The sequence below is a fragment of the Vipera berus genome, assembly GCF_964194415.1.
Source record: "Vipera berus genome assembly, chromosome: 14".
In the NCBI taxonomy this organism is placed as follows: domain Eukaryota; kingdom Metazoa; phylum Chordata; class Lepidosauria; order Squamata; family Viperidae; genus Vipera; species Vipera berus.
In genome coordinates, this window is record NC_138217.1 from 751,301 (window position 1) to 774,851 (window position 23,551).

The following is a 23,551-nucleotide window of genomic DNA, read 5'->3' on the forward strand; positions in this document are numbered from 1 at the left end:
CACCTCCCCGAAGACCAAAAAACCATGAGTTTTGAAGATCTGATGTTTCCTTGCGAAGATAGCCCATGTTATATCTTGCATTTGTTAGGAAAACCTGCTTATAGCATGAAAAGTGCCCATTGCAGAAAGAGCTCAAATTCGAAAAACAAACACATATTCATGTTCCCCCGCCTCCCCGAAGACCAAAAAACCATGACTTGTGCAGATCTGATGTTTCCTTGCGGAGATAGCCCATGTTATATCTTGCATTTGTTAGGAAAAACTGCTTATAGCATGAAAAGTGCCCAATGCAGATAGAGCTCAAATTCGAAAAACAAACACATATTCATGTTCCCCCGCCTCCCCGAAGGCCAAAAAACCATGAGTTGTGCAGATCTGATGTTTCCTTGCGGAGATAGCCCATGTTATATCTTGCATTTGTTAGGAAAAACTGCTTATAGCATGAAAAGTGCCCAATGCAGATAGAGCTCAAATTCGAAAAACAAACACATATTCGCCTTGCCCCGCCTTCCCTCTTCTGCTTGCTCGCCGTGAATACCCTCTGCTTGTCGGAGGGGCAGCGGCGACGATCCCACCGGTCAGAGATCTTTTTACGATCATTAGCTGGCTGGCACCGTTTTTGGCGGCGCGGAGCCTCTCTCTCCTCCCGGTTGGTGGCTGCAGACGGTGGGCCTGGTTATCGGCCTCAGCGGACATGTTGGCGAATTCCCGGACTTAATACATCTGCTGGGACTGCCTCTCTCCGCCGTTGGAAGATTGCCTGGACTGGCGGACGGGCGTTGGGAAAGAATGTTTTTGTTCTCCCCCCTCCCGGACTGGTGACGCTGGCTGGAGATGTGAGGATCGACAGAGGCCTGGCCTGCCTGTTCATATTTTCCCTGTTGACAGGCAGGCACCTGGCTAGCTCCATACCTGATGGGAATTAAGATCCCTCCTACTGATAGTCCAGTGTGGCCGGGTCCGGACCGTGGTGGGAGGACGGTTTTGGACTGGTCAGTGGCCACCTCACTGGTGTGAGAGACCAGTTGGGGTGGCCCTGGCCCAGGATTCCCTTCTCTTTCTCTGCCCTTGATTGGACTCCTCAGCCGGAGTGAGAGGACGACTGAGGTTGTCCCTTGGATTTCCCATCTCAGGTGAGAGCTGAGATGGCTCTGCAGATTAGGAGATATGCCTACTGGACTTTTTACCATCTCTATACCATCACTGAGTGATCCTTGGACATATTCATAACATCTGCCCTAAAAGACTATCCCAGCGCAGTATGATTTATCACTACACCGGAGCTGAATTGTATGCCCTTAGGGCAGTTTCTGCCTCATGGGCGCGACCTGTCGCCTGTTTCCATACTCCCCTTAATGACGATCCCAAGCTTTGGGACTCCGAGAGGTGGTTGGGCTTAGATAGGGGCCTCGAGTCAAGATATGCTAAGAGGCCCCTGATAAAATTTTTAGCCGGTTATTTTAAGAGGTTAGGGAGGGGGAGGGAGGGGGGGGTAGGGAGGGAATCTTTAACCGGCACTCAGTCTGGTCCTGTTAGAGGTCCTGACGGGACGGGGTCGGGGGAGGTGGCTGCTGGCTCTGAGAATGTGGGGGTGGGGCTTCAAATCCCCACGGCGATAGGGAACGGCAGCAGGTGTCTGCGCGGAGGGCCATATCAACATCTGGGATCGCGCCCCCGCTATCTCCGAGCGGTGGCGCGCTCCGACCCTCAGGTTAGCGCCCTCTTACCCGGGGATGAGGGTGATCAGGCCCCTGAGCTCAGGTTGGTCTATTTTAACGCTAGATCCGTAGTTAACAAAGCTCCCCTCATCCGTGATCTGATCGAGGAGGAACGTGCGGATCTAGCGTGCATCACGGAAACTTGGCTGGGCTCGGAGGGAGGGGTGCCTCTCACCGAGTTATGCCCGCCGGGTTTCCGGGTGCTGCACCAGCCGCGGGCTCAGGGCAGGGGTGGTGGGGTGGCAGTGGTTATTCGGGAGACCTTGTGTCCCCGGGAGGCCACCATTGTCCAGATGGCCGGGAGTGAATCCCTCCTCTTGAGATGTGGTCCTCGGGTTCAGTTGGGCTTGTTGCTCACATACCTGGCGCCCAGCTGTGTGGCAACAGCCCTGCCTGAGCTGCTCGACACCCTCTCAGGGTTGGCGGTGGAGTTCCCCAGGCTTATAGTCCTGGGTGACTTCAACCTGCCATCACTGGGGGGGTCGTCGGAGTTAGCTCGGGAGTTCATGGCTTCCATGACAGCCATGGGCCTGACCCAGGTTATTGAGGGCCCTACTCACGAGGGGGATCATACTCTCGACCTGGTGTTCCTGTCTGGACAGTGGTTGGATGATCTGGGAGGGGGTTCTCCATCCATCACCCCTCTGTCATGGTCAGATCACCACCTCCTGAGGCTGGTCTTCCGTCATGCCATCCCCCGCCGCTGGGCGGCGGAACCGAGCAGGTGGTTCCGCCCCAGGCGCCTAATGGACCCGGACCGGTTCCAGAGGGCGCTTGGGCCGATACCTATCACCCTTACCCACAGCCCAGTCGATGCTCTGGTGGAGGCCTGGGAAACGGCTGCCACCAGGGCACTCGACTGTGTTGTACCCATGCGACCTCTGACTCGGCGCAGATCCCGCTGGGCCCCATGGTTCTCTGTGGAGCTCCGGGAGATGAAGCGTCGGAGACGAGGTCTAGAGAGCGGTTGGAGATCCAGCCGATCCGAATCCGACCGATTGCAGTTAAGAGCCTTTATAAGGTCTTATCTTGCGGCGATGAGGACGGCAAAGTCTAACTACTTTGCCTCCCTTATCGCGTCCGCAGATAATCGCCCGGCCGCCCTGTTTAGGGTGACTCGCTCCCTCCTTAACCAGGAGGTGAGAGAGGATCCCTTGCAGGGACGAGCCGAGGAGTTTAGTCATCATCTGGCGGACAAAATCGCTCTGATCCGGACCGGCCTGGACTCTGACTGGGCAGAGTCTGACGTGGAGGAATCAGGCGGTCTTGAGCACGTTATCTGGACTGAGTTTGACCCTGTTTCCCCTGATGATGTGGACAGGATCATGGGGAGACTGAGCACCACCACCTGTTTGTTGGATCCGTGCCCCTCCTGGCTAGCTTATGCGGCTCGGGAGGGAACACGAGGCTGGTTCCATGCAGTAATAACTGCTTCTTTGAAGGAGGGTGTCTTCCCTGCCGCCTTGAAGGAGGCGGTGGTGAGGCCCCTTCTCAAGAAGCCTGCTTTGGACCCGGCTGTTTTAAACAACTATCGTCCAGTCTCCAACCTTCGCTTTCTGGCGAAGGTTGTTGAGAGTGTGGTGGCGCATCAGCTCCCTCTGTTCCTGGAGGAAACTGATTATCTGGACCCGTACCAATCAGGCTTCAGGCCCGGATACAGCACGGAGACGGCATTGGTCGCGCTGGTGAATGATCTCTGGAGGGCTAGGGACAGGGGTTGCTCCTCTGTCCTGGTCCTATTAGATCTCTCAGCGGCTTTCGATACCATCGACCATGGTATCCTGCTGCGGCGTCTCAGGGGGTTGGGAGTGGGAGGCACCGTTTTACGGTGGTTCTCCTCCTACCTCCAGGGCCGCTCGCAGTCGGTGTTGACAGGAGGGCAGAGATCCACCCCGAGGTCTCTCATTTGTGGAGTTCCGCAGGGGTCGGTCCTCTCGCCTCTCCTGTTCAACATCTATATGAAGCCGCTGGGCGAGATCATTCGTGGTTTCGGTGTGGGGTATCACCAGTACGCTGATGATACCCAACTTTTTCTTTCCACCCCGAACCAACCCAGCGATGCCCTCTCCGTGATGTCCCGGTGCCTGGAGGCGGTTCAGGTCTGGATGGGGAGAAACAGGCTTCGTCTCAATCCCGCCAAGACTGAGTGGCTGTGCATATCGGCATCTCGGGTTAACCAAGTTATTCCACCTCTAACGATGGGAGGTGAGGTGTTACCCCCCGTTGATAGGGCTCGCAACCTGGGCGTCCTCCTGGATTCACGGCTCAATTTTGAAGACCACATAGGAGCCGTGACCAGGGGGGCTTTTGCACAGGTTCGCCTGGTGCGCCAGTTGCGTCCCTATCTGGACCGAGACGCCCTACGCACAGTTACTCATGCGCTTGTGACCTCCCGTTTGGACTACTGTAATGCTCTCTACATGGGGCTGCCCTTGAAGACCACTCGGAGGCTTCAACTGGTGCAGAATGCGGCCGCGCGAGTTGTAATGGGGGTCTCCCGATACTCCCATGTAACACCTCTACTCCGCGAGCTGCATTGGCTTCCGGTTGCCCTCCGGGTGAAATTCAAGGTGCTGGTTATTACCTATAAAGCCCTACATGGCCTGGGTCCGGGCTATTTGAGGGAACACCTGCTGCCGGCATCAAACGCCCTTCGCCCAGTGCGCTCCCACAGGGAGGGTCTGCTCAGGGTGCCGCCGGTGAGAGATTGCTGGCGGGTGACACCCAGGGATAGGGCCTTCTCGGTGGGAGCGCCTGCCCTCTGGAACCAGCTGCCGGTGGAGCTGAGGACTGCCCCCGACCTCCGATCATTCCGCCGGGGCCTGAAGACCTGGCTCTTTGAGCTCTCAGGCCCAGGCAGAGGAGAAATTTTTAATTGGGGTTTTAATGTATACAGGGTAATTTAATATTTTTTTTAATTGGTTTTTTAACTTTTGTATGGTGGATTTTAATTCCCTGTAAACCGCCCTGAGTCCTCAGGGAATAGGGCGGTATATAAATGTAACTATAAATAAATAAATATTCATGTTCCCCTGCCTCCCCGAAGACCAAAAAACTGTGAGTTTTGAAGATCTCATGTTTCCTTGCGAAGATAGCCCATGCAATATCTTGCATTTGTTAGGAAAAACTGCTTATAGCATGAAAAGTGCCCATTGCAGATAGAGCTCAAATTCGAAAAACAAACACATATTCATGTTCCCCCGCCTCCCCAAAGACCAAAAAACCATGACTTTTGCAGATCTGAATCTCCTTGCGGAGATAGCCCATGCATTTGTTAGGAAAAACTGCTTATAGCATGAAAAGTGCCCATTGCAGAAAGAGCTCAAATTCGAAAAACAAACATATATTCATGTTCCCCCACCTCCCCGAAGACCAAAAAACCATGAGTTGTGCAGATCTGATGTTTCCTTGCGAAGATAGCCCATGTTATATCTTGCATTTGTTAGGAAAACCTGCTTATAGCATGAGAAGTGCCCATTTCAGATAGAGCTCAAATTCGAAAAACACATATTCATGTTCCCCCGCCTCCCCGAAGACCAAAAAACCATGACTTTTGCAGATCTGTTGTCTCCTTGTGGAGATAGCCCATGCTATATCTTGCATTTGTTAGGAAAAACTGCTTATAGCATGAAAAGTGCCCAATGCACATAGAGCTCAAATTCGAAAAACAAACACATATTCATGTTCCCCTGCCTCCCCGAAGACCAAAAAACTATGAGTTTTGAAGATCTGATGTTTCCTTGCGAAGATAGCCCATGTTATATCTTGCATTTGTTAGGAAAACCTGCTTATAGCATGAAAAGTGCCCATTGCAGAAAGAGCTCAAATTCGAAAAACAAACACATATTCATGTTCCCCCGCCTCCCCGAAGACCAAAAAACCATGACTTTTGCAGATTTGAATCTCCTTGCGGAGATAGCCCATGTTATATCTTGCATTTGTTAGGAAAAACTGCTTATAGCATGAAAAGTGCCCATTGCAGAAAGAGCTCAAATTCGAAAAACAAAAACATATTCATGTTCCCCCGCCTCCCCGAAGACCAAAAAACCATGAGTTGTGCAGATCTGATGTTTCCTTGCGGAGATAGCCCATGTTATATCTTGCATTTGTTAGGAAAAACTGCTTATAGCATGAAAAGTGCCCAATGCAGATAGAGCTCAAATTCGAAAAACAAACACATATTCATGTTCCCCCGCCTCCCCGAAGACCAAAAAACCATGAGTTGTGCAGATCTGATGTTTCCTTGCGGAGATAGCCCATGTTATATCTTGCATTTGTTAGGAAAAACTGCTTATAGCATGAAAAGTGCCCAATGCAGATAGAGCTCAAATTCGAAAAACAAACACATATTCATGTTCCCCCGCCTCCCCGAAGACCAAAAAACCATGAGTTGTGCAGATCTGATGTTTCCTTGCGAAGATAGCCCATGTTATATCTTGCATTTGTTAGGAAAACCTGCTTATAGCATGAAAAGTGCCCATTTCAGATAGAGCTCAAATTCGAAAAACACATATTCATGTTCCCCCGCCTCCCCGAAGACCAAAAAACCATGACTTTTGCAGATTTGAATCTCCTTGCGGAGATAGCCCATGTTATATCTTGCATTTGTTAGGAAAAACTGCTTATAGCATGAAAAGTGCCCAATGCAGATAGAGCTCAAATTTGAAAAACAAACACATATTCAAGTTCCCCCGGCTCACCAAAGACCAAAAAATCATGACTTTTGCAGATCTGATGTCTCCGTGCGGAGATAGCCCATGTTATATCTTGCATTTGTTAGGAAAAACTGCTTATAGCATGAAAAGTGCCCATTGCAGATAGAGCTCAAATTCGAAAAACAAACACATATTCATGATCCTCCGGCTCACCGAAGACTAAAAAACTATGAGTTTTGCAGATCTGATGTCTCCTTGTGGAGATAGCCCATGTTATATCTTGCATTTGTTAGGAACAGCTGCTTATAGCATGAAAAGTGCCCATTGCAGATAGAGCTCAAATTCGAAAAACAAGCACATATTCATGTTCCCCTGCCTCCCTGAACACAAAACAACCTTGAGTTTTGCTGATCTGATGTCTCCTTGCGGAGATAGCCCATGTTATATCTTGCATTTGTTAGGAAAAACTGCTTTTAGCATGAAAAGTGCCCATTGCAGATAGAGCTCAAATTCGAAAAAGAAACACATATTCATGTTCCCCCGGCTCCCCAAAGACCAAAAAACCATGAGTTTTGCAGATCTGATGTCTCCTTGCGGAGATAGCCCATGTTATATCTTGCATTTGTTAGGAAAAACTGCTTATAGCATGAAAAGTGCCCAATGCAGATAGAGCTCAAATTCGAAAAACAAACACATATTCATGTTCCCCCGCCTCCCCGAAGACCAAAAAACCATGAGTTGTGCAGATCTGATGTTTCCTTGCGGAGATAGCCCATGTTATATCTTGCATTTGTTAGGAAAAACTGCTTATAGCATGAAAAGTGCCCAATGCAGATAGAGCTCAAATTCGAAAAACAAACACATATTCATGTTCCCCCGCCTCCCCGAAGACCAAAAAACCACGACTTTTGCAGATCTGAATCTCCTTGCGGAGATAGCCCATATTATATCTTGCATTTGTTAGGAAAAACTGCTTATAGCATGAAAAGTGCCCATTGCAGAAAGAGCTCAAATTCGAAAAACAAACATATATTCATGTTCCCCCACCTCCCCGAAGACCAAAAAACCATGAGTTGTGCAGATCTGATGTTTCCTTGCAAAGATAGCCCATGTTATATCTTGCATTTGTTAGGAAAACCTGCTTATAGCATGAAAAGTGCCCATTTCAGATAGAGCTCAAATTCGAAAAACACATATTCATGTTCCCCCGCCTCCCCGAATACCAAAAAACCATGACTTTTGCAGATTTGAATCTCCTTGCGGAGATAGCCCATGTTATATCTTGCATTTGTTAGGAAAAACTGCTTATAGCATGAAAAGTGCCCATTGCAGAAAGAGCTCAAATTCGAAAAACAAACACATATTCATGTTCCCCCGCCTCCCCGAAGACCAAAAAACCATGAGTTGTGCAGATCTGATGTTTCCTTGCGGAGATAGCCCATGTTATATCTTGCATTTGTTAGGAAAAACTGCTTATAGCATGAAAAGTGCCCATTGCAGAAAGAGCTCAAATTCGAAAAACAAAAACATATTCATGTTCCCCCGCCTCCCCGAAGACAAAAAAACCATGAGTTGTGCAGATCTGATGTTTCCTTGCGGAGATAGCCCATGCTATATCTTGCATTTGTTAGGAAAAACTGCTTATAGCATGAAAAGTGCCCATTGCAGAAAGAGCTCAAATTCGAAAAACAAACACATATTCATGTTCCCCCGCCTCCCCGAAGAACAAAAAACCATGAGTTGTGCAGATCTGATGTTTCCTTGCGGAGATAGCCCATGTTATATCTTGCATTTGTTAGGAAAAACTGCTTATAGCATGAAAAGTGCCCAATGCAGATAGAGGTCAAATTCGAAAAACAAACACATATTCATGTTCCCCTGCCTCCCCGAAGACCAAAAAACTGTGAGTTTTGAAGATCTCATGTTTCCTTGCGAAGATAGCCCATGTTATATCTTGCATTTGTTGTGAAAACCTGCTTATAGCATGAAAAGTGCCCATTTCAGGTAGAGCTCAAATTCGAAAAACAAACACATATTCATGTTCCCCCGCCTCCCCGAAGACCAAAAAACCATGACTTTTGCAGATCTGAATCTCCTTGCGGAGATAGCCCATGTTATATCTTGCATTTGTTAGGAAAAACTGCTTATAGCATGAAAAGTGCCCATTGCAGAAAGAGCTCAAATTCGAAAAACAAACACATATTCATGTTCCCCCGCCTCCCCGAAGACCAAAAAACCATGAGTTGTGCAGATCTGATGTTTCCTTGCGGAGATAGCCCATGTTATATCTTGCATTTGTTAGGAAAAACTGCTTATAGCATGAAAAGTGCCCAATGCAGATAGAGCTCAAATTCGAAGAACAAACACATATTCATGTTCCCCCGCCTCCCCGAAGACCAAAAAACCATGAGTTGTGCAGATCTGATGTTTCCTTGCGGAGATAGCCCATGTTATATCTTGCATTTGTTAGGAAAAACTGCTTATAGCATGAAAAGTGCCCAATGCAGATAGAGCTCAAATTCGAAAAACAAACACATATTCATGTTCCCCTGCCTCCCCGAAGACCAAAAAACTGTGAGTTTTGAAGATCTCATGTTTCCTTACGAAGATAGCCCATGCAATATCTTGCATTTGTTAGGAAAAACTGCTTATAGCATGAAAAGTGCCCAATGCAGATAGAGCTCAAATTCGAAAAACAAACACATATTCATGTTCCCCCGCCTCCCCGAAGACCAAAAAACCATGAGTTGTGCAGATCTGATGTTTCCTTGCGGAGATAGCCCATGTTATATCTTGCATTTGTTAGGAAAAACTGCTTATAGCATGAAAAGTGCCCAATGCAGATAGAGCTGAAATTCGAAAAACAAACACATATTCATGTTCCCCCGCCTCCCCGAAGACCAAAAAACCACGACTTTTGCAGATCTGAATCTCCTTGCGGAGATAGCCCATGTTATATCTTGCATTTGTTAGGAAAAACTGCTTATAGCATGAAAAGTACCCACTGCAGATAGAGCTCAAATTCGAAAAACAAACACATATTCAAGTTCCCCCGGCTCACCAAAGACCAAAAAATCATGACTTTTGCAGATCTGATGTCTCCGTGCGGAGATAGCCCATGTTATATCTTGCATTTGTTAGGAAAAACTGCTTATAGCATGAAAAGTGCCCATTGCAGATAGAGCTCAAATTCGAAAAACAAACACATATTCATGATCCTCCGGCTCACCGAAGACTAAAAAACTATGAGTTTTGCAGATCTGATGTCTCCTTGTGGAGATAGCCCATGTTATATCTTGCATTTGTTAGGAAAAACTGCTTATAGCATGAAAAGTGCCCAATGCAGATAGAGCTCAAATTCGAAAAACAAACACATATTCATGTTCCCCCGCCTCCCCGAAGACCAAAAAACCATGAGTTGTGCAGATCTGATGTTTCCTTGCGGAGATAGCCCATGTTATATCTTGCATTTGTTAGGAAAAACTGCTTATAGCATGAAAAGTGCCCAATGCAGATAGAGCTCAAATTCGAAAAACAAACACATATTCATGTTCCCCCGCCTCCCCGAAGACCAAAAAACCACGACTTTTGCAGATCTGAATCTCCTTGCGGAGATAGCCCATGTTATATCTTGCATTTGTTAGGAAAAACTGCTTATAGCATGAAAAGTGCCCATTGCAGAAAGAGCTCAAATTCGAAAAACAAACACATATTCATGTTCCCCCGCCTCCCCGAAGACCAAAAAACCATGAGTTGTGCAGATCTGATGTTTCCTTGCGGAGATAGCCCATGTTATATCTTGCATTTGTTAGGAAAAACTGCTTATAGCATGAAAAGTGCCCATTGCAGAAAGAGCTCAAATTCGAAAAACAAAAACATATTCATGTTCCCCCGCCTCCCCGAAGACAAAAAAACCATGAGTTGTGCAGATCTGATGTTTCCTTGCGGAGATAGCCCATGCTATATCTTGCATTTGTTAGGAAAAACTGCTTATAGCATGAAAAGTGCCCATTGCAGAAAGAGCTCAAATTCGAAAAACAAACACATATTCATGTTCCCCCGCCTCCCCGAAGAACAAAAAACCATGAGTTGTGCAGATCTGATGTTTCCTTGCGGAGATAGCCCATGTTATATCTTGCATTTGTTAGGAAAAACTGCTTATAGCATGAAAAGTGCCCAATGCAGATAGAGGTCAAATTCGAAAAACAAACACATATTCATGTTCCCCTGCCTCCCCGAAGACCAAAAAACTGTGAGTTTTGAAGATCTCATGTTTCCTTGCGAAGATAGCCCATGTTATATCTTGCATTTGTTGTGAAAACCTGCTTATAGCATGAAAAGTGCCCATTTCAGGTAGAGCTCAAATTCGAAAAACAAACACATATTCATGTTCCCCCGCCTCCCCGAAGACCAAAAAACCATGACTTTTGCAGATCTGAATCTCCTTGCGGAGATAGCCCATGTTATATCTTGCATTTGTTAGGAAAAACTGCTTATAGCATGAAAAGTGCCCATTGCAGAAAGAGCTCAAATTCGAAAAACAAACACATATTCATGTTCCCCCGCCTCCCCGAAGACCAAAAAACCATGAGTTGTGCAGATCTGATGTTTCCTTGCGGAGATAGCCCATGTTATATCTTGCATTTGTTAGGAAAAACTGCTTATAGCATGAAAAGTGCCCAATGCAGATAGAGCTCAAATTCGAAGAACAAACACATATTCATGTTCCCCCGCCTCCCCGAAGACCAAAAAACCATGAGTTGTGCAGATCTGATGTTTCCTTGCGGAGATAGCCCATGTTATATCTTGCATTTGTTAGGAAAAACTGCTTATAGCATGAAAAGTGCCCAATGCAGATAGAGCTCAAATTCGAAAAACAAACACATATTCATGTTCCCCTGCCTCCCCGAAGACCAAAAAACTGTGAGTTTTGAAGATCTCATGTTTCCTTACGAAGATAGCCCATGCAATATCTTGCATTTGTTAGGAAAAACTGCTTATAGCATGAAAAGTGCCCAATGCAGATAGAGCTCAAATTCGAAAAACAAACACATATTCAAGTTCCCCCGGCTCACCAAAGACCAAAAAATCATGACTTTTGCAGATCTGATGTCTCCGTGCGGAGATAGCCCATGTTATATCTTGCATTTGTTAGGAAAAACTGCTTATAGCATGAAAAGTGCCCATTGCAGATAGAGCTCAAATTCGAAAAACAAACACATATTCATGATCCTCCGGCTCACCGAAGACTAAAAAACTATGAGTTTTGCAGATCTGATGTCTCCTTGTGGAGATAGCCCATGTTATATCTTGCATTTGTTAGGAACAGCTGCTTATAGCATGAAAAGTGCCCAATGCAGATAGAGCTCAAATTCGAAAAACAAACACATATTCATCTTCCCCCGCCTCCCCGAAGACCAAAAAACCACGACTTTTGCAGATCTGAATCTCCTTGCGGAGATAGCCCATGTTATATCTTGCATTTGTTAGGAAAAACTGCTTATAGCATGAAAAGTGCCCATTGCAGAAAGAGCTCAAATTCGAAAAACAAACATATATTCATGTTCCCCCACCTCCCCGAAGACCAAAAAACCATGAGTTTTGCAGATCTGATGTCTCCGTGCGGAGATAGCCCATGTTATATCTTGCATTTGTTAGGAAAAACTTATAGCATGAAAAGTGCCCATTTCAGATAGAGCTCAAATTCGAAAAACACATATTCATGTTCCCCCGCCTCCCCGAAGACCAAAAAACCATGACTTTTGCAGATCTGATGTCTCCTTGCGGAGATAGCCCATGTTATATCTTGCATTTGTTAGGAAAAACTGCTTATAGTATGAAAAGTGTCCATTGCAGAAAGAGCTCAAATTCGAAAAACAAACACATATTCATGTTCCGCCGCCTCCCCGAAGACCAAAAAACCATGAGTTGTGCAGATCTGATTTTTCCTTGCGAAGATAGCCCATGTTATATCTTGCATTTGTTAGGAAAAACTGCTTATAGCATGAAAAGTGCCCATTGCAGAAAGAGCTCAAATTCGAAAAACAAACACATATTCATGTTCCCCCACCTCCCCGAAGACCAAAAAACCATGACTTTTGCAGATCTGATGTTTCCTTGTGGAGATAGCCCATGCTATATCTTGCATTTGTTAGGAAAAACTGCTTATAGCATGAAAAGTGCCCATTGCAGAAAGAGCTCAAATTCGAAAAACAAACACATATTCATGTTCCCCCGCCTCCCCGAAGAACAAAAAACCATGAGTTGTGCAGATCTGATGTTTCCTTGCGGAGATAGCCCATGTTATATCTTGCATTTGTTAGGAAAAACTGCTTATAGCATGAAAAGTGCCCAATGCAGATAGAGGTCAAATTCGAAAAACAAACACATATTCCTGTTCCCCTGCCTCCCCGAAGACCAAAAAACTGTGAGTTTTGAAGATCTCATGTTTCCTTGCGAAGATAGCCCATGTTATATCTTGCATTTGTTGTGAAAACCTGCTTATAGCATGAAAAGTGCCCATTTCAGGTAGAGCTCAAATTCGAAAAACAAACACATATTCATGTTCCCCCGCCTCCCCGAAGACCAAAAAACCATGACTTTTGCAGATCTGAATCTCCTTGCGGAGATAGCCCATGTTATATCTTGCATTTGTTAGGAAAAACTGCTTATAGCATGAAAAGTGCCCATTGCAGAAAGAGCTCAAATTCGAAAAACAAACACATATTCATGTTCCCCCGCCTCCCCGAAGACCAAAAAACCATGAGTTGTGCAGATCTGATGTTTCCTTGCGGAGATAGCCCATGTTATATCTTGCATTTGTTAGGAAAAACTGCTTATAGCATGAAAAGTGCCCAATGCAGATAGAGCTCAAATTCGAAAAACAAACACATATTCATGTTCCCCCGCCTCCCCGAAGACCAAAAAACCATGAGTTGTGCAGATCTGATGTTTCCTTGCGGAGATAGCCCATGTTATATCTTGCATTTGTTAGGAAAAACTGCTTATAGCATGAAAAGTGCCCAATGCAGATAGAGCTCAAATTCGAAAAACAAACACATATTCATGTTCCCCTGCCTCCCCGAAGACCAAAAAACTGTGAGTTTTGAAGATCTCATGTTTCCTTGCGAAGATAGCCCATGCAATATCTTGCATTTGTTAGGAAAAACTGCTTATAGCATGAAAAGTGCCCATTGCAGAAAGAGCTCAAATTCGAAAAACAAACATATATTCATGTTCCCCCGCCTCCCCGAAGACCAAAAAACCATGACTTTTGCAGGTCTGATGTCTCCGTGCGGAGATAGCCCATGTTATACCTTGCATTTGTTAGGAAAAACTTATAGCATGAAAAGTGCCCATTGCAGATAGAGCTCAAATTTGAAAAACAAACACATATTCATGATCCCCCGCCTCCCCGAAGACCAAAACACCATGAATTTTGCAGATCTGATGTCTCCTTGCGGAGATAGCCCATGTTATATCTTGCATTTGTTAGGAAAAACTGCTTATAGCATGAAAAGTACCCACTGCAGATAGAGCTCAAATTCGAAAAACAAACACATATTCAAGTTCCCCCGGCTCACCAAAGACCAAAAAATCATGACTTTTGCAGATCTGATGTCTCCGTGCGGAGATAGCCCATGTTATATCTTGCATTTGTTAGGAAAAACTGCTTATAGCATGAAAAGTGCCCATTGCAGATAGAGGTCAAATTCGAAAAACAAACACATATTCATGATCCTCCGGCTCACCGAAGACTAAAAAACTATGAGTTTTGCAGATCTGATGTCTCCTTGTGGAGATAGCCCATGTTATATCTTGCATTTGTTAGGAACAGCTGCTTATAGCATGAAAAGTGCCCATTGCAGATAGAGCTCAAATTCGAAAAACAAGCACATATTCATGTTCCCCTGCCTCCCTGAACACAAAACAAACTTGAGTTTTGCAGATCTGATGTCTCCTTGCGGAGATAGCCCATGTTATATCTTGCATTTGTTAGGAAAAACTGCTTTTAGCATGAAAAGTGCCCATTGCAGATAGAGCTCAAATTCGAAAAAGAAACACATATTCATGTTCCCCCGGCTCCCCAAAGACCAAAAAACCATGAGTTTTGCAGATCTGATGTCTCCTTGCGGAGATAGCCCATGTTATATCTTGCATTTGTTAGGAAAAACTGCTTATAGCATGAAAAGTGCCCATTGCAGATAGAGCTCAAATTTGAAAAACAAACACATATTCATGATCCCCCGCCTCCCCGAAGACCAAAACACCTTGAATTTTGCAGATCTGATGTTTCCTTGCGGAGATAGCCCATGTTATATCTTGCATTTGTTAGGAAAAACTGCTTATAGCATGAAAAGTGCCCAATGCAGATAGAGCTCAAATTCGAAAAACAAACACATATTCATGTTCCCCTGCCTCCCCGAAGACCAAAAAACTGTGAGTTTTGAAGATCTCATGTTTCCTTACGAAGATAGCCCATGCAATATCTTGCATTTGTTAGGAAAAACTGCTTATAGCATGAAAAGTGCCCAATGCAGATAGAGCTCAAATTCGAAAAACAAACACATATTCATGTTCCCCCGCCTCCCCAAAGACCAAAAAACCATGAGTTGTGCAGATCTGATGTTTCCTTGCGGAGATAGCCCATGTTATATCTTGCATTTGTTAGGAAAAACTGCTTATAGCATGAAAAGTGCCCAATGCAGATAGAGCTGAAATTCGAAAAACAAACACATATTCATGTTCCCCCGCCTCCCCGAAGACCAAAAAACCATGACTTTTGCAGATCTGAATCTCCTTGCGGAGATAGCCCATGTTATATCTTGCATTTGTTAGGAAAAACTGCTTATAGCATGAAAAGTGCCCATTGCAGAAAGAGCTCAAATTCGAAAAACAAACATATATTCATGTTCCCCCGCCTCCCCGAAGACCAAAAAACCATGACTTTTGCAGGTCTGATGTCTCCGTGCGGAGATAGCCCATGTTATACCTTGCATTTGTTAGGAAAAACTTATAGCATGAAAAGTGCCCATTGCAGATAGAGCTCAAATTTGAAAAACAAACACATATTCATGATCCCCCGCCTCCCCGAAGACCAAAACACCATGAATTTTGCAGATCTGATGTCTCCTTGCGGAGATAGCCCATGTTATATCTTGCATTTGTTAGGAAAAACTGCTTATAGCATGAAAAGTACCCACTGCAGATAGAGCTCAAATTCGAAAAACAAACACATATTCAAGTTCCCCCGGCTCACCAAAGACCAAAAAATCATGACTTTTGCAGATCTGATGTCTCCGTGCGGAGATAGCCCATGTTATATCTTGCATTTGTTAGGAAAAACTGCTTATAGCATGAAAAGTGCCCATTGCAGATAGAGCTCAAATTCGAAAAACAAACACATATTCATGATCCTCCGGCTCACCGAAGACTAAAAAACTATGAGTTTTGCAGATCTGATGTCTCCTTGTGGAGATAGCCCATGTTATATCTTGCATTTGTTAGGAACAGCTGCTTATAGCATGAAAAGTGCCCATTGCAGATAGAGCTCAAATTCGAAAAACAAGCACATATTCATGTTCCCCTGCCTCCCTGAACACAAAACAAACTTGAGTTTTGCAGATCTGATGTCTCCTTGCGGAGATAGCCCATGTTATATCTTGCATTTGTTAGGAAAAACTGCTTTTAGCATGAAAAGTGCCCATTGCAGATAGAGCTCAAATTCGAAAAAGAAACACATATTCATGTTCCCCCGGCTCCCCAAAGACCAAAAAACCATGAGTTTTGCAGATCTGATGTCTCCTTGCGGAGATAGCCCATGTTATATCTTGCATTTGTTAGGAAAAACTGCTTATAGCATGAAAAAGTGCCCATTGCAGATAGAGCTCAAATTTGAAAAACAAACACATATTCATGATCCCCCGCCTCCCCGAAGACCAAAACACCTTGAATTTTGCAGATCTGATGTCTCCTTTCGGAGATAGCCCATGTTATATCTTGCATTTGTTAGGAAAAACTGCTTATAGCATGAAAAGTACCCATTGCAGATAGAGCTCAAATTCGAAAAACAAACACATATTCAGGTTCCTCCGGCTCACCGAAGACCAAAAAATCATGACTTTTGCAGATCTGATGTCTCTGTGCGGAGATAGCCCATGTTATATCTTGCATTTGTTAGGAACAGCTGCTTATAGCATGAAAAGTGCCCATTGCAGATAGAGCTCAAATTCGAAAAACAAGCACATATTCATGTTCCCCTGCCTCCCTGAACACAAAACAACCATGAGTTTTGCAGATCTGATGTCTCCTTGCGGAGATAGCCCATGTTATATCTTGCATTTGTTAGGAAAAACTGCTTTTAGCATGAAAAGTGCCCATTGCAGATAGAGCTCAAATTCGAAAAACAAACACATATTCAAGTTCCCCCGGCTCACCGAAGACCAAAAAATCATGACTTTTGCAGATCTGATGTCTCCGTGCGGAGATAGCCCATGTTATATCTTGCATTTGTTAGGAAAAACTGCTTATAGCATGAAAAGTGCCCATTGCAGATAGAGCTCAAATTCGAAAAACAAACACATATTCATGATCTTCCGGCTCACCGAAGACTAAAAAACTATGAGTTTTGCAGATCTGATGTCTCCTTGTGGAGATAGCCCATGTTATATCTTGCATTTGTTAGGAACAGCTGCTTATAGCATGAAAAGTGCCCATTGCAGATAGAGCTCAAATTCGAAAAAGAAGCACATATTCATGTTCCCCTGCCTCCCTGAACACAAAACAACCATGAGTTTTGCAGATCTGATGTCTCCTTGCGGAGATAGCCCATGTTATATCCTGCATTTGTTAGGAAAAACTGCTTTTAGCATGAAAAGTGCCCATTGCAGATAGAGCTGAAATTTGAAAAACAAACACATATTCATGATCCCCCGCCTCCCCGAAGACCAAAACACCATGAATTTTGCAGATCTGATGTCTCCTTGCGGAGATAGCCCATGTTATATCTTGCATTTGTTAGGAAAAACTGCTTTTAGCATGAAAAGTGCCCATTGCAGATAGAGCTCAAATTCGAAAAACAAACACATATTCAAGTTCCCCCGGCTCACCGAAGACCAAAAAATCATGACTTTTGCAGATCTGATGTCTCCGTGCGGAGATAGCCCATGTTATATCTTGCATTTGTTAGGAAAAACTGCTTATAGCATGAAAAGTGCCCATTGCAGATAGAGCTCAAATTTGAAAAACAAATACATATTCATGTTCCCCCGCCTCCCCAAAGACCAAAAAACCATGAGTTTTGCAGATCTGATGTCTCCTTGCGGAGATAGCCCATGTTATATCTTGCATTTGTAAGGAAAAACTGCTTATAGCATGAAAAGTGCCGATTGCAGATGGAGCTCAAATTCGAAAAACAAACACATATTCATGTTCCCCCGCCTCCCCGAAGACCAAAAAACCATGACTTTTGCAGAGCTGAATCTCCTTGCGGAGATAGCCCATGTTATATCTTGCATTTGTTAGGAAAAACTGCTTATAGCATGAAAAGTGCCCATTGCAGAAAGAGCTCAAATTCGAAAAACAAACATATATTCATGTTCCCCCGCCTCCCCGAAGACCAAAAAACCATGACTTTTGCAGGTCTGATGTCTCCGTGCGGAGATAGCCCATGTTATATCTTGCATTTGTTAGGAAAAACTTATAGCATGAAAAGTGCCCATTGCAGATAGAGCTCAAATTTGAAAAACAAACACATATTCATGATCCCCCGCCTCCCCGAAGACCAAAACACCATGAATTTTGCAGATCTGATGTCTCCTTGCGGAGATAGACCATGTTATATCTTGCATTTGTTAGGAAAAACTGCTTATAGCATGAAAAGTACCCATTGCAGATAGAGCTCAAATTCGAAAAACAAACACATATTCAAGTTCCCCCGGCTCACCGAAGACCAAAAAATCATGACTTTTGCAGATCTGATGTCTCCGTGCGGAGATAGCCCATGTTATATCTTGCATTTGTTAGGAAAAACTGCTTTTAGCATGAAAAGTGCCCATTGCAGATAGAGCTCAAATTCGAAAAACAAACACATATTCAAGTTCCCCCGGCTCACCGAAGACCAAAAAATCATGACTTTTGCAGATCTGATGTCTCCGTGCGGAGATAGCCCATGTTATATCTTGCATTTGTTAGGAAAAACTGCTTATAGCATGAAAAGTGCCCATTGCAGATAGAGCTCAAATTTGAAAAAAAAATACATATTCATGTTCCCCCGCCTCCCCAAAGACCAAAAAACCATGAGTTTTGCAGATCTGATGTCTCCTTGCGGAGATAGCCCATGTTATATCTTGCATTTGTTAGGAAAAACTGCTTTTAGCATGAAAAGTGCCCATTGCAGATAGAGCTCAAATTCGAAAAACAAACACATATTCATGTTCCCCCGCCTCCCCGAAGACCAAAAAACCACGAGTTGTGCAGATCTGATGTTTCCTTGCGGAGATAGCCCATGTTATATCTTGCATTTGTTAGGAAAAACTGCTTTTAGCATGAAAAGTGCCCATTGCAGATAGAGCTCAAATTCGAAAAAGAAACACATATTCATGTTCCCCCGGCTCCCCAAAGACCAAAAAACCATGAGTTTTGCAGATCTGATGTCTCCTTGCGGAGATAGCCCATGTTATATCTTGCATTTGTTAGGAAAAACTGCTTATAGCATGAAAAGTGCCCATTGCAGATAGAGCTCAAATTTGAATAACAAATACATATTCATGTTCCCCCGCCTCCCCGAAGACCAAAAAACCATGAGTTGTGCAGATCTGATGTTTCCTTGCGGAGATAGCCCATGTTATATCTTGCATTTGTTAGGAAAAACTGCTTATAGCATGAAAAGTGCCCATTGCAGAAAGAGCTCAAATTCGAAAAACAAACACATATTCATGTTCCCCCGCCTCCCCGAAGACCAAAAAACCACGAGTTGTGCAGATCTGATGTTTCCTTGCGGAGATAGCCCATGTTATATCTTGCATTTGTTAGGAAAAACTGCTTATAGCATGAAAAGTACCCACTGCAGATAGAGCTCAAATTCGAAAAACAAACACATATTCAAGTTCCCCCGGCTCACCAAAGACCAAAAAATCATGACTTTTGCAGATCTGATGTCTCCGTGCGGAGATAGCCCATGTTATATCTTGCATTTGTTAGGAAAAACTGCTTATAGCATGAAACGTGCCCATTGCAGATAGAGCTCAAATTCGAAAAACAAACACATATTCATGATCCTCCGGCTCACCGAAGACTAAAAAACTATGAGTTTTGCAGATCTGATGTCTCCTTGTGGAGATAGCCCATGTTATATCTTGCATTTGTTAGGAACAGCTGCTTATAGCATGAAAAGTGCCCATTGCAGATAGAGCTCAAATTCGAAAAACAAGCACATATTCATGTTCCCCTGCCTCCCTGAACACAAAACAACCTTGAGTTTTGCAGATCTGATGTCTCCTTGCGGAGATAGCCCATGTTATATCTTGCATTTGTTAGGAAAAACTGCTTTTAGCATGAAAAGTGCCCATTGCAGATAGAGCTCAAATTCGAAAAAGAAACACATATTCATGTTCCCCCGGCTCCCCAAAGACCAAAAAACCATGAGTTTTGCAGATCTGATGTCTCCTTGCGGAGATAGCCCATGTTATATCTTGCATTTGTTAGGAAAAACTGCTTATAGCATGAAAAGTGCCCATTGCAGATAGAGCTCAAATTTGAAAAACAAATACATATTCATGTTCCCCCGCCTCCCGAAAGACCAAAAAACCATGAGTTTTGCAGATCTGATGTCTCCTTGCGGAGATAGCCCATGTTATATCTTGCATTTGTAAGGAAAAACTGCTTATAGCATGAAAAGTGCCGATTGCAGATAGAGCTCAAATTCGAAAAACAAACACATATTCATGTTCCCCCGCCTCCCCGAAGACCAAAAAACCATGACTTTTGCAGATCTGAATCTCCTTGCGGAGATAGCCCATGTTATATCTTGCATTTGTTAGGAAAAACTGCTTATAGCATGAAAAGTGCCCATTGCAGAAAGACCTCAAATTCAAAAAACAAACATATATTCATGTTCCCCCGCCTCCCCGAAGACCAAAAAACCATGACTTTTGCAGGTCTGATGTCTCCGTGCGGAGATAGCCCATGTTATATCTTGCATTTGTTAGGAAAAACTTATAGCATGAAAAGTGCCCATTGCAGATAGAGCTCAAATTTGAAAAACAAACACATATTCATGATCCCCCGCCTCCCCGAAGACCAAAACACCATGAATTTTGCAGATCTGATGTCTCCTTTCGGAGATAGCCCATGTTATATCTTGCATTTGTTAGGAAAAACTGCTTATAGCATGAAAAGTGCCCATTGCAGATAGAGCTCAAATTCGAAAAACAAACACATATTCATGATCCTCCGGCTCACTGAAGACTAAAAAACTATGAGTTTTGCAGATCTGATGTCTCCTTGTGGAGATAGCCCATGTTATATCTTGCATTTGTTAGGAACAGCTGCTTATAGCATGAAAAGTGCCCATTGCAGATAGAGCTCAAATTCGAAAAACAAGCACATATTCATGTTCCCCTGCCTCCCTGAACACAAAACAACCATGAGTTTTGCAGATCTGATGTCTCCTTGCGGAGATAGCCCATGTTATATCTTGCATTTGTTAAGATAAACTGCTTTTAGCATGAAAAGTGCCCATTGCAGATAGAGCTCAAATTCGAAAAACAAACACATATTCAAGTTCCCCCGGCTCACCGAAGACCAAAAAATCATGACTTTTGCAGATCTGATGTCTCCGTGCGGAGATAGCCCATGTTATATCTTGCATTTGTTAGGAAAAACTGCTTATAGCATGAAAAGTGCCCATTGCAGATAGAGCTCAAATTCGAAAAACAAACACATATTCATGATCCTCCGGCTCACCGAAGACTAAAAAACTATGAGTTTTGCAGATCTGATGTCTCCTTGTGGAGATAGCCCATGTTATATCTTGCATTTGTTAGGAACAGCTGCTTATAGCATGAAAAGTGCCCATTGCAGATAGAGCTCAAATTCGAAAAACAAGCACATATTCATGTTCCCCTGCCTCCCTGAACACAAAACAACCATGAGTTTTGCAGATCTGATGTCTCCTTGCGGAGATAGCCCATGTTATATCCTGCATTTGTTAGGAAAAACTGCTTTTAGCATGAAAAGTGCCCATTGCAGATAGAGCTGAAATTTGAAAAACAAACACATATTCATGATCCCCCGCCTCCCCGAAGACCAAAACACCATGAATTTTGCAGATCTGATGTCTCCTTGCGGAGATAGCCCATGTTATATCTTGCATTTGTTAGGAAAAACTGCTTTTAGCATGAAAAGTGCCCATTGCAGATAGAGCTCAAATTCGAAAAACAAACACATATTCAAGTTCCCCCGGCTCACCGAAGACCAAAAAATCATGACTTTTGCAGATCTGATGTCTCCGTGCGGAGATAGCCCATGTTATATCTTGCATTTGTTAGGAAAAACTGCTTATAGCATGAAAAGTGCCCATTGCAGATAGAGCTCAAATTTGAAAAACAAATACATATTCATGTTCCCCCGCCTCCCCAAAGACCAAAAAACCATGAGTTTTGCAGATCTGATGTCTCCTTGCGGAGATAGCCCATGTTATATCTTGCATTTGTAAGGAAAAACTGCTTATAGCATGAAAAGTGCCGATTGCAGATAGAGCTCAAATTCGAAAAACAAACACATATTCATGTTCCCCCGCCTCCCCGAAGACCAAAAAACCATGACTTTTGCAGATCTGAATCTCCTTGCGGAGATAGCCCATGTTATATCTTGCATTTGTTAGGAAAAACTGCTTATAGCATGAAAAGTGCCCATTGCAGAAAGAGCTCAAATTCGAAAAACAAACATATATTCATGTTCCCCCGCCTCCCCGAAGACCAAAAAACCATGACTTTTGCAGGTCTGATGTCTCCGTGCGGAGATAGCCCATGTTATATCTTGCATTTGTTAGGAAAAACTTATAGCATGAAAAGTGCCCATTGCAGATAGAGCTCAAATTTGAAAAACAAACACATATTCATGATCCCCCGCCTCCCCGAAGACCAAAACACCATGAATTTTGCAGATCTGATGTCTCCTTGCGGAGATAGCCCATGTTATATCTTGCATTTGTTAGGAAAAACTGCTTATAGCATGAAAAGTACCCATTGCAGATAGAGCTCAAATTCGAAAAACAAACACATATTCAAGTTCCCCCGGCTCACCGAAGACCAAAAAATCATGACTTTTGCAGATCTGATGTCTCCGTGCGGAGATAGCCCATGTTATATCTTGCATTTGTTAGGAAAAACTGCTTATAGCATGAAAAGTGCCCATTGCAGATAGAGCTCAAATTCGAAAAACAAACACATATTCATGATCCTCCGGCTCACCGAAGACTAAAAAACTATGAGTTTTGCAGATCTGATGTCTCCTTGTGGAGATAGCCCATGTTATATCTTGCATTTGTTAGGAACAGCTGCTTATAGCATGAAAAGTGCCCATTGCAGATAGAGCTCAAATTCGAAAAACAAGCACATATTCATGTTCCCCTGCCTCCCTGAACACAAAACAACCATGAGTTTTGCAGATCTGATGTCTCCTTGCGGAGATAGCCCATGTTATATCTTGCATTTGTTAGGAAAAACTGCTTTTAGCATGAAAAGTGCCCATTGCAGATAGAGCTCAAATTCGAAAAACAAACACATATTCATGTTCCCCCGCCTCCCCGAAGACCAAAAAACCACGAGTTGTGCAGATCTGATGTTTCCTTGCGGAGATAGCCCATGTTATATCTTGCATTTGTTAGGAAAAACTGCTTTTAGCATGAAAAGTGCCCATTGCAGATAGAGCTCAAATTCGAAAAAGAAACACATATTCATGTTCCCCCGGCTCCCCAAAGACCAAAAAACCATGAGTTTTGCAGATCTGATGTCTCCTTGCGGAGATAGCCCATGTTATATCTTGCATTTGTTAGGAAAAACTGCTTATAGCATGAAAAGTGCCCATTGCAGATAGAGCTCAAATTTGAAAAACAAATACATATTCATGTTCCCCCGCCTCCCCGAAGACCAAAAAACCATGAGTTGTGCAGATCTG